The sequence below is a fragment of the Dendrobates tinctorius genome, unplaced genomic scaffold, assembly GCF_039654945.1.
Source record: "Dendrobates tinctorius isolate UK_male_01 unplaced genomic scaffold, ASM3965494v1 ptg000062l, whole genome shotgun sequence".
In the NCBI taxonomy this organism is placed as follows: domain Eukaryota; kingdom Metazoa; phylum Chordata; class Amphibia; order Anura; family Dendrobatidae; genus Dendrobates; species Dendrobates tinctorius.
In genome coordinates, this window is record NW_027361730.1 from 32353588 (window position 1) to 32363401 (window position 9814).

The 9814-nt window shown below is 46.1% G+C and overlaps 1 pseudogene; it reads right to left on the reverse strand.

Moving 5' to 3' along the window:
- Window positions 1-1002: 1002 nt before the first annotated feature.
- Window positions 1003-1800, reverse strand: LOC141092871 (large ribosomal subunit protein eL8 pseudogene; annotated as a pseudogene).
- Window positions 1801-9814: the final 8014 nt, after the last annotated feature.

Sequence of the window (9814 nt, forward strand, 5' to 3'; positions counted from 1 at the left end):
AGAGAACACTGGAGGCATAGATGCCTGGCGATGGAGAGATGTTTTGGCTAGGTCTGATTGAGAATTGCTGAGATGTCGTGCGGAGCCATGATCTCCAGTGGTTGTTAAAGAATGATGTCAGCAGTCTTGTCCAGGAGGGCGTGCACTGCAAATGCTGTCCTCATGCAGGAGGGGGCCCCCCATGCAACTGGATTCAGGCGGGCTGAGAAGTAGCCTCTGTTTTCCTCCATGGAACTGTGTTAGGACACCAGTAGCATGACCTTCTTTTTCCATTAGGTAAAGACGGAATGGCTTCTCGTAGTCAGGGAGGCCTAGAGCTGGAGCGGAGACTATGGAGTCTTTCGGTTTCCTGAACAAGATGAAGGCTGCATACGACAGGAGGAACAGAGTTGCATTGATACAATCATACAGAGGCTGCATTAAGACTGAAGCATCAGGGATCCAAGTTCTGCAATACAAAACTAGACCAAGGAAGGCCTGCAGCATCTTCGGAGTTGTTGGGGGAGCCATCTTCTCCACAGTGGTCTTCCGGTCATCCGTCAGGTGTTTTGTCTGGCGGGCAATAATGTCCCAGGAAAGTAACTCGCTTCTGACACCACTAGACTTTGTTTTTCAAGAACTTGCATTGCTGCTTTGCCAGGTAGAGTAGAAGAGACAAGGAATGGGATGTCAGCTGCACAAAGGAGGTCATCCATGTACTGTAGAAGAGTGACTTCTGCATGTTCTGCTGTCCAGTTGACGAGGATGGAGGACAATGCTTTGGTGAACTGTGAAGGGCTGTTCTGGGTCCCCTGAGGCATCACTGTCCATGTGTACTGCACCTCCTGGTGCGTGAAGGCAAACAGGAATTGGTCGTCCGGGTGAAGGGAAACACTGAAGAAAGCATTGGCCAGGTTAATCACTGTGAGCCCTTTAACTGTGGCTGGCACATTTGAAAGCAGAGTGTGCAGATTTGGCACAATTGGGGTTTCAAAAACCATAGCCTTGTTCACGGCCTTCAGGTCATGCACCATTCTGAACCTGGCTGGTTCTCTTTTCACAGTCTTCTTCTTGACCGAGAAAAGTGGGGACTGCATGATGATTCCTATGGACGAGGCGGCCTACTCTGGCCTTGCCCTTCACTATCTTCTGGCACAGAGCCGGCAGGAAAACAAGCCGTTTACTGGGATCCACATCATGAGAGATAGCGACCAGCTGGGCTTTCTTGTTCTCCACCAAGAGGGTTACTGTGTTAACACCTGCTCTGATCACAGGGGGTCTCTTTCCTGGGACGTCTTCTTTACCAGCTTCTTTCTGCTCAGCATGGGCCAGCAGCTGTTCCTTTCCTTCCAGCTTGGTCTCAGGTCAGTATTTGTGTGATAGTTTGAAGAGCTGAGTGACTGTCTGCCGGTCCAGGGCCTGGATGAACTGATTGATTGCAGGGAACACCTTCAGAATCTTGTACAAGATGGTTCTCTGGCGCTGGAGTCGGATGTAGCGCAGCCATTTCACAAAGCGGGTAAAGTCTTTTTCGGGTTGAATTTCCTGGCCAATGCCAAAGTTCTTAGTCCGTTTCTCGAACAACGGGTTCACTTAGACCTTCAGTTGGTCAGAGACAGTTTGACTCTGGGTGATGGACAGGGGATACTGGGCCTTATGAGGGTACGGGGTTCCAGACTTGAGGGACACCCGCACTGGCGCAACTTGAAGTCTCTCCACATCCTGGGGGCTCTTGGACCATAAGCTTTCTGGTACTATCTCCAGCACCTCCTTGGGTAGGCTTGCACCGGTTGTTTGAGGCTCCTGTAGGGCTGCAAGCATGATTGATTCTTCTTGGGTCGGGGGGGAGAAAGTGTCATTTTCTCATCTTTCTGGAACACTTTGGTCATCTTCAGCATCTGCAGTAGGTCTGCTCCCAGCATGTTAAGTGGGCAGGTCCTTGACGCCACAAACTGGGACAGGATGGAGTGTCCTGGCTGTGTCCACATGCTCAGGGGCTTGTAAGCTGGGAATGTCTGACTTGACCATCAATCCCCACGAAAGACAGAGGATTCTGATAGGCAGGTGGGGTCGGGGAGTTCCACATGTCTCTTCACACTTCTGGCTGCACCAGTATCCACAACGAAAAATCTGACAACCCCATCCACTTTCAGGGTAATTTGAGGTATTGGGTCCACTGATGGGGTTTTGCATGTTAGAAGCGTGGTGTCCTGTGGAACTGGCTTGCCCCTGTCCTATGGACGGGGTTCTTCACTGCTTCCTGTGTTTCATCCTTGGCCTGTTCCTTGGAGCAATGTCCTGGGTTGCGGGGGTGCTCTGCACTGGTTCTGGAAATGGCCAAGTCTGCCACAGTTGTAACACTGACATTTCTTCTGTCCGTATACTGTGGTTGCTCTTCCACTACGGTGGCCACCATAAGGGGGGCTGTCTTCTGCACTCCTGGTTGGGACTCAATCCTTCTAGTTACTGCGAGCAGGGTATCCATTGCTATTTACCTGTACTCAGGCCTGGCTACTATCAGTAGTTTCCTGATTGGTTCTCTTAGTCTGTGCACAAAGGCCTGTGTCAACATTTGTTTGTGTGTCTGATCATGCATATTGAAGCCCAAGTCTTAGAATACTTGAATCACTCTGCCATGAAACATCTCTACAGAGTCTGACTTGTCTTGGCTCATGTCATGTAGGCTGAGGGCTTGCCCTGCCTGTCTGGCTTTGGCCCACTCTCTGAGCTGCTCAATTAGCTTTGATCCTGACTCCCAGGAGTGCACATCTAATTCTGCTGGAAGCTTGAAGTGTTCCTTCATGATTGGCCAGAATGCATCACCTGCTTTTATTTCCATTATGGCCCAGAGATCAATCCAGGTTGCAGCATATTTTTGCTGGTTCTGCTGCATTCTTCAGTAAAATGGCATGGGGTGCATATCTGGGTCTGGCAGATTATTCAGAATACTGAACACCTGACTAGGGGCGAAGGGCACATAGTGTAAGAGTGATGCCTCTATCTGCTCCTGCCTACTTGGTGCCTGTGGGTTTCTTTCCCTAGAACTGGGCAGCATGTATGATGTTCCTTCTTCATCTTCATCAGAGGAAAAGCTGTGATATTGTGTGTTTGGGTCATATACTGGCTGATATTTGGACATAGAGGTTGCCTTTTTGTGTAAGGATGTCCCCCCCTGAGGCTGGGTTGGATTAGGATTAAAGTTCCATGATGGTGTAAATGTTGGCAGCTCTGTCTGGTACTGAGATTCCTCATTATCAGCTGCTGCAGCTGCTGTGCCCCCCCTGCAGCCCGAGCTGAGCTGTCTGCTCCCTGCTGCGTCTGGGGGCTGCAGGCAGCGCTATGTGTAAGGGGATTTTCATTTTCTTCTCCCGATATCATAACTGGCACTGGTTGTACTGTGCTTCAGACAGAGAAGGTGTCCTGTGGATATAGGGACACCATATTGTTTGGATGGGGCGTTGGCCCAGCTGGTAACAAAGAACTGACAGGAGGAAGAGAAAGGGGGCGTGAAGAAGAAGTTGTGGGGTGGGAGCCAGAAGGAAGAGAGGGGAGTGACAGAGAAGGAGGGAGACGTGAGGAGGAAAGAGGAGGGAGAGAGATGAGAGATGAGGAGGAGAGAGAAGTGAGGAAGGAGGAGAGGAGGGAGGTGACAGAGGAGGAGGGGGAAGAGAGGAGAGAGAGGACAGAGGAGGAGGAGAGAATTCCTTCCCCTTTTCTGCATCCTGAAAGGGAATGCTTGGACTAGTGGTGCCTTCTCCCTGGAGGGAAGGGCGAGGGTCACCATACATTGCGCAGGTTTTCCTTATACAACAGAGAACACCTTTTCCTATCTTGTACACCTAAAAAATCCTTTCCTGATCTGTTCACATAACTCTCTGTACCTCCTAAATGCTGTAAGTCTGCTGCTACTTTATAAAACACAGTCAGCAACCTAGCTTCAATTAACTTCCCGTTTCCTTTCAATACATCATGCCATGCCGCAGCCTGAAGACTGCCTGTAAATCCACATTCTTAAATCAACCGTCTAAAATTCTTCACATTCTTAACCTTCTTATTCACATCTATTGTGTCTATTCCAAAAAAACTTCAAATAAAAGGGTGATTAAAAGACTTCAAAAAAGTTGGTAAACACTTTGAAAAGAAAAGGAAAGGGGAAAAAATCAAAAAGTTGGTAAAAACTTTAAAAAGAAAAGGAAAATCACGGAGTAGGTAAAACTTAATAAACTCTGAAAAGAAAATCAAAAATCAAAAGTTGGTAAACTTTCAACACTTCTGCCTGTGCCCAGATGCACGACAAACATACTTTTCCCCTTTTCCTGCTGGTGTCGCTGTACCCACTCACTAAAGTAATGTATCTAAAAACAAGTGGCACACTGCACAATGGTAGATACAGCTCAGTAGCTCAGTTTCCTCAAAATTCCTACACTATACTTCAGCTAGAAATTTTCTCAAAATACAAAAACCAGGAAACAGAGCAAAAACAGATGTGTCAGCATGAAATACCAGGGACATGTCCCTGTTGAAGGCAGAAAAAGGAAGTATGTAAAAGTGTGTAAAATGCTTTCTGCTCCAGGTCTACATTGAAAACAAACAATACATTTCAAACAAACAAACAGACGTCCGGGAGAAATTGAAGCCCTCTTTACTATTTTGTGACACGTACAAGCCATTCTGGTAACCGACAGCTGCCAATCTCACAGAGCACTCAAATGCTCGGGAAATGTTATCACTCTCTGCACTGGTCATCCTTCCTTGCTCGCCGGTAACAGGAATCCGCGATAATCCCTCAAAGTTCTCACCACCAGTGCCTGGAAATCTGGACCTCTCCTGTCCCTCCTATGCACGGGTGAATCTGCGAGAACTTATCCAGTGATTTGGCTTGTGATATCTCTCTAAGCCACCACCACTCATGCCTGGAAATCTGGGCCTCTCCTGTCCCTCTGATGCAAGGGGGAATCTGTGATAACTTATCTGAGAGATTCAACTTCTTGCTATCGGTTTCCCAGCAACCGCAAGCAAAATCGGCACTGTTCCAGCTATCTCCCGGATCTACACAGATGTGAAACCAATTAAAACAAATACACACAGCACTCAGCAGACACCTTGACTTATATCCCAGGGTTTGGATAAGAGAGTGGACTTTTTACACTACCTGGGAAATGCGGTGGTGACCACACCTGACCTGCAAGAGGTATAGACCCGGACTGGGCACAGGGGACATTCAGGTAAGATAACAAGGTTTTCTTACCTTACTTATGGAGCTGCGCAGTTTCCGTCCCGTGAGCCAAAGCCGTGGCCGGCACCTCCGTCTCTCCGGTCAGCAGGGTCCCCGTGCATTTCATCCACTGCCCCACTTTGGGCGCCAGATATTATGGAAATTTGGTTAGGATAAATCTATCCCTGTGTGTGCTGCAGCCATTCCCAATTAAACTGAGTATTTTGAGCGCTCAAAGAATGATGACACTGTACACATGGTTACAGGATAACATTCCCTCAATACTCTGATGGTTTATTGCACATACATGGTTTTATAATTACGAATAGAAAGGAGTGGTTAGTTAATTAACATAAGGTTAATTAATGCTATTGGCTGGTTGAGTATATGGAGGATTCTATCAAAAAGGCTTATTTAGCAATATATGATTAACTATGACTTTTCCTCCTATTCAGCATAAATCGTGACATCAGCTTGGACATCTGGTGTTAGTTCCTGTTTTTGATGTTTAGAAAATACCAAGGAGCTAGTCTGGTTTCCACTGTCTGGCTCACAGGGGTTACTAGGTCATTCTGAGCAATTGTTTATAGGATACATGTTAGTTGTGAGTGTATATGAGTACATATGCAAGTGAGATCTATATATGAAATGTATATATTTCTGTCACACTATAAGCACAACTGTCATACTGTCTGTTCAGCGTGGATGGCCTGAGGACAGGGAGGAGGAGTAGGAGAGCATGGTCAGATGTCCTCTTGGTGAGGACACAGAAGTCTTACCTGTTAGCAGTCTGGCACATGTGGCTGAGTTTGTTATGCTGCCTTTCCCGTGACCCTCGCGATCTCAAAATTGTGGGTGTCAGTCATTACTGGTTGGTGACATTTCTAGACCCACGCTGGCAAAGTTTTCACTGACCCTCCCATCGCAGTGTCCCTGAGGCGCGAGATACTCTCACAAGGAGTGCAAAGTTTTGGAAGATGCTGACCATACCAACGTCCTCTGTGATTCCTCTATGCCTTATAATTATTGGGTATCCAAGCTGGACACGTGGCATGAACTGGTGATCTACACCTTGGAGGTCCTGGCCTGCCCTGCCGCTAGCGTTTTGTCAGAGTGGGGTTTTAGTGCTGATGGTGGAATTATAACTGATAAGAACGTCCACCTGTCAAGTGAAAATACTGATAGGCTGACTTATAAAAATGAACAAGGGCTGGATTGGGCCAGATTCTCAACACCACCGCATGATAACAGCGAAACATAACCTCAAATACAGTATCTTTTTTTGGGAGGTATATTCCCATGCACCTCTTCACACCCACACATGGGTATACGCTTCCTGATTTTGGCTATTTGCGATTATCCTCCTCCTTCTCCTCATCCTCCACCACCACTAGATCACCAGGGTGAACGTGTTCCGTGATGCAACAGCCACATTATTGTTTTCAAGAGTGTTTATGATGCCCGTACAAAAAATGTTTACACAGTATGTTGAGGTGTACCCCCCCAGGAGGAAATGTTTGTCAGCCTATACACTTTGTGTATGGGCATTACAAGTATAGGAGAACTGTTCCTTTAAACTGGGAAAACATTTTTCAGAGGCCGTCCTCCACATTTATTCCAAGGGAGATTGAGGTGCGTGCAAATTTGGGGAAGATCTTGCATTCACTTCATGGGCAAATTTTATGGGAGTACCAAATGACTAACAATGGGAACCTGTTTTCATGTGGCCATTCAATGTCGATTCAAAGGCTTATTGAGGCACGGGTAACTTTGGGGCAGGGCAGGCCTTGCATTCAATGTATAAGCAAACAGTATGGGAGTACGAAATGAATAATAGGAACTTTGCTTTCATGTGGCCATCCAGTACCTCGGTTCAAAGGCTTATAGGGGTGCATGTAACTTTGGTGCAGGGCAGGCCCTGCATTCAATACATAAGAAACAGTATGGGAGTACCAAATGAATAATGGGACCTTTGGTTTCATGTGGACATCCAGGAACTCGGTTCAAAAGGCTTATTGGGGTGCGTGAAACTTTGGTGCAGGGCAGGCCTTGCATTCAGTGCATAGGAAAACTGTATGGGAGTGTCAAATGAATAATGGGAATTTTGTTTTCATGGGGCCATCCAGGACATCTGTTAAAAGGGTTATTGGGGTGCATGTAACTTTGGGGCAGGGAAGGCTTTGCATTCAATTCATAGGCAAACAGTATGGGAGTACCAAATGAGTAATAATGGGAACTTTGGTTTCATGTGGCCATCCAGGACGTCTGTTCAAAGGGTTATTGGTGTGCATCCAAATTTGGAGCAGACCTTGCATTCACTTCATGGGCAAACATTATGGGAGTACCAAATGAATAATAACACTGCGCAACAAATTTCAGGGACGTTCTTGTCCCCTGAGAAAATTTTATTGTATCCTATAGATTTTGATATGCTGAACACGAATATGTGCTCCAAAAGTGTGTATCACATAAGGTTTTTAACCCCTTCATGACTGGAGCTTTTTCGATTTTTCGTTTTCGTTTTTCGCTCCCCTTCTTTCCAGAGCCATAACTTTTTTATTTTTACATAAATATAGCCATGTGAGGGCTTACTTTTTGCAGGAAAAGTTGTCATTTTGAACGACACCATTGGTTTTAGCATGTCGTGTACTCGAAAATGGAAAAAAAATTCCAAGTGCGGTGAAATTGCAAAAAAAAGTGCAATCCCACACTTGTTTTTTGTTTGGCTTTTTTGCTAGGTTCACTAAATGCTAAAACTGACCTGCCATTTCTCCAGGTAATTACGAGTTCATAGAGACTAAACATGCCTAGGTTCTCTTTCATCTAAGTGTTGAAAAAATATTCCAAAGTTTGCTAAAAAAAAAAATTGCGCAACTTTCCGAGACCCGTAGTGTCTCCATTTTTCGTGATCTCGGGTTGGGTGTGGGCTTAATTTTTGCATGCCGAGCTTACATTTTTAATGATACCACTTTTGTGCAGATACGTTCTTTTGATTGCCCGTTATTGCATTTTAATGCAATGTCGCAGCGACCAACATACATAATTCTGGCGTTTTGATTTTTTTATCGCTACGCCATTTAGCGACCAGGTTAATTTTTTTATTGATAGATCAGGCAATTCTGAACTTGGCGATACCAAATATGTGTAGGTTTCTTTTTTTATTGTTTTATTTTGATTGGGGCGAAAGGGGGATGATTTGAGCTTGCATTTTTTTATATTTTTAAACACCTTTTTTTTTTTTACTTTTGGCATGCTTCAATAGCCTCCATAGGAGGCTAGAAGCTGCCATAGCACAATTGCCTATGCTATATAGAGGTGATGCTCAGATCACCTCTATGCAGCAGAATTACAGGTTTGCTATGAGCATCGACCACATGGTGGCGCTCATTGCAGTCTGCCATCAACAACCATAGAGGTCTCAAGGAGACCTCTGGTCGTGATGGCAACGCAGCGATAACCCCCGATCACTTGATGGGGATTGACACTGTGCGTATTTCCGGAGTTTGACAGCGGCCTGACATGTCGCAGATTTGAGATGGGCTCACCCCCACAGCCCACCTCAAAGCAGGGGATACTGCCAGCTGACATACTATTCAGTAAGCTGGCAGTAAGGGGTTAAGAAGCAACAGTTTATAGTCTACATTATGACATCCAATACACTACATACATGTGCATCGATGTCAGTAGCAAAAGCAATTGTTCAAAAGTGTTTTGCAGACGACTTTCGTTTATAATCCGTGTCAGATGCTTCTCAAATAAGATCCAACAATAGTCAGCCAGCAATGATGTACTCCTGTTATGAATGGGTCACCGTGGAGGAGGGCGCAATAGGCTATGCCACCTGAACACCTGAGAGGTTGGTCGCTCAGCGGATTGCAGACCCCTGATCTTAACAACACAACTAGCAGTAGACGTGGAGCATTCCTACGTTGCCCTAGACGCCTCATCACAGCCGGAGGACTAACTAAGCCTAAAGACAGAAAGGTGAAATCTAAACTGCCCCTGGAGCAGATCCCCAAAGGAATAGACCGCCCCCAAACATATATTGTCAGTGAGACAAGATGAAGCACAAACACAGACAGAAAATAGACTGATGGTGACCACACTGACTAGATAGGACAGGACAGAAAAGGCACTGTCAGCAATCACGCAAAAACCCTAATAATTCCAACACGACTGATGTACAAAAATACTGAGGTTTGAACAACCTCGCCCCCACTATATCAGCACTCAGGTGTGAACTGGCGGCTAGCAACTGGCTAATACAACAGGGGACTGAGCAAACAAACTCAAGATACAAAAATACAGGGCAGGAGCCAGCAGCCCCAGGGGGAGCAAGCTGACCCTGACAGCAAGGCAAAAACAGATGCAAAGGGTTTAGCAAATGACACTTAGCTGAAAAAATGCAGGATCAGGCAGCAGACAGAAATCCTCAGTAAGCAAAGAAAGGAGTATCACCGGCAGTCACTGAGAGAAGTCTGCTCGCTTATGTAGTCCCAGTCACTACCACCACTCCTCCAATTATCTTCTGCAGCTGTTGGGTTAACATCATGTTGACCAGCACCACTACCAGCAGTATCCACCAGAGGGAGCCTTGCCTCAAAAGTCAGATCAAGAGAG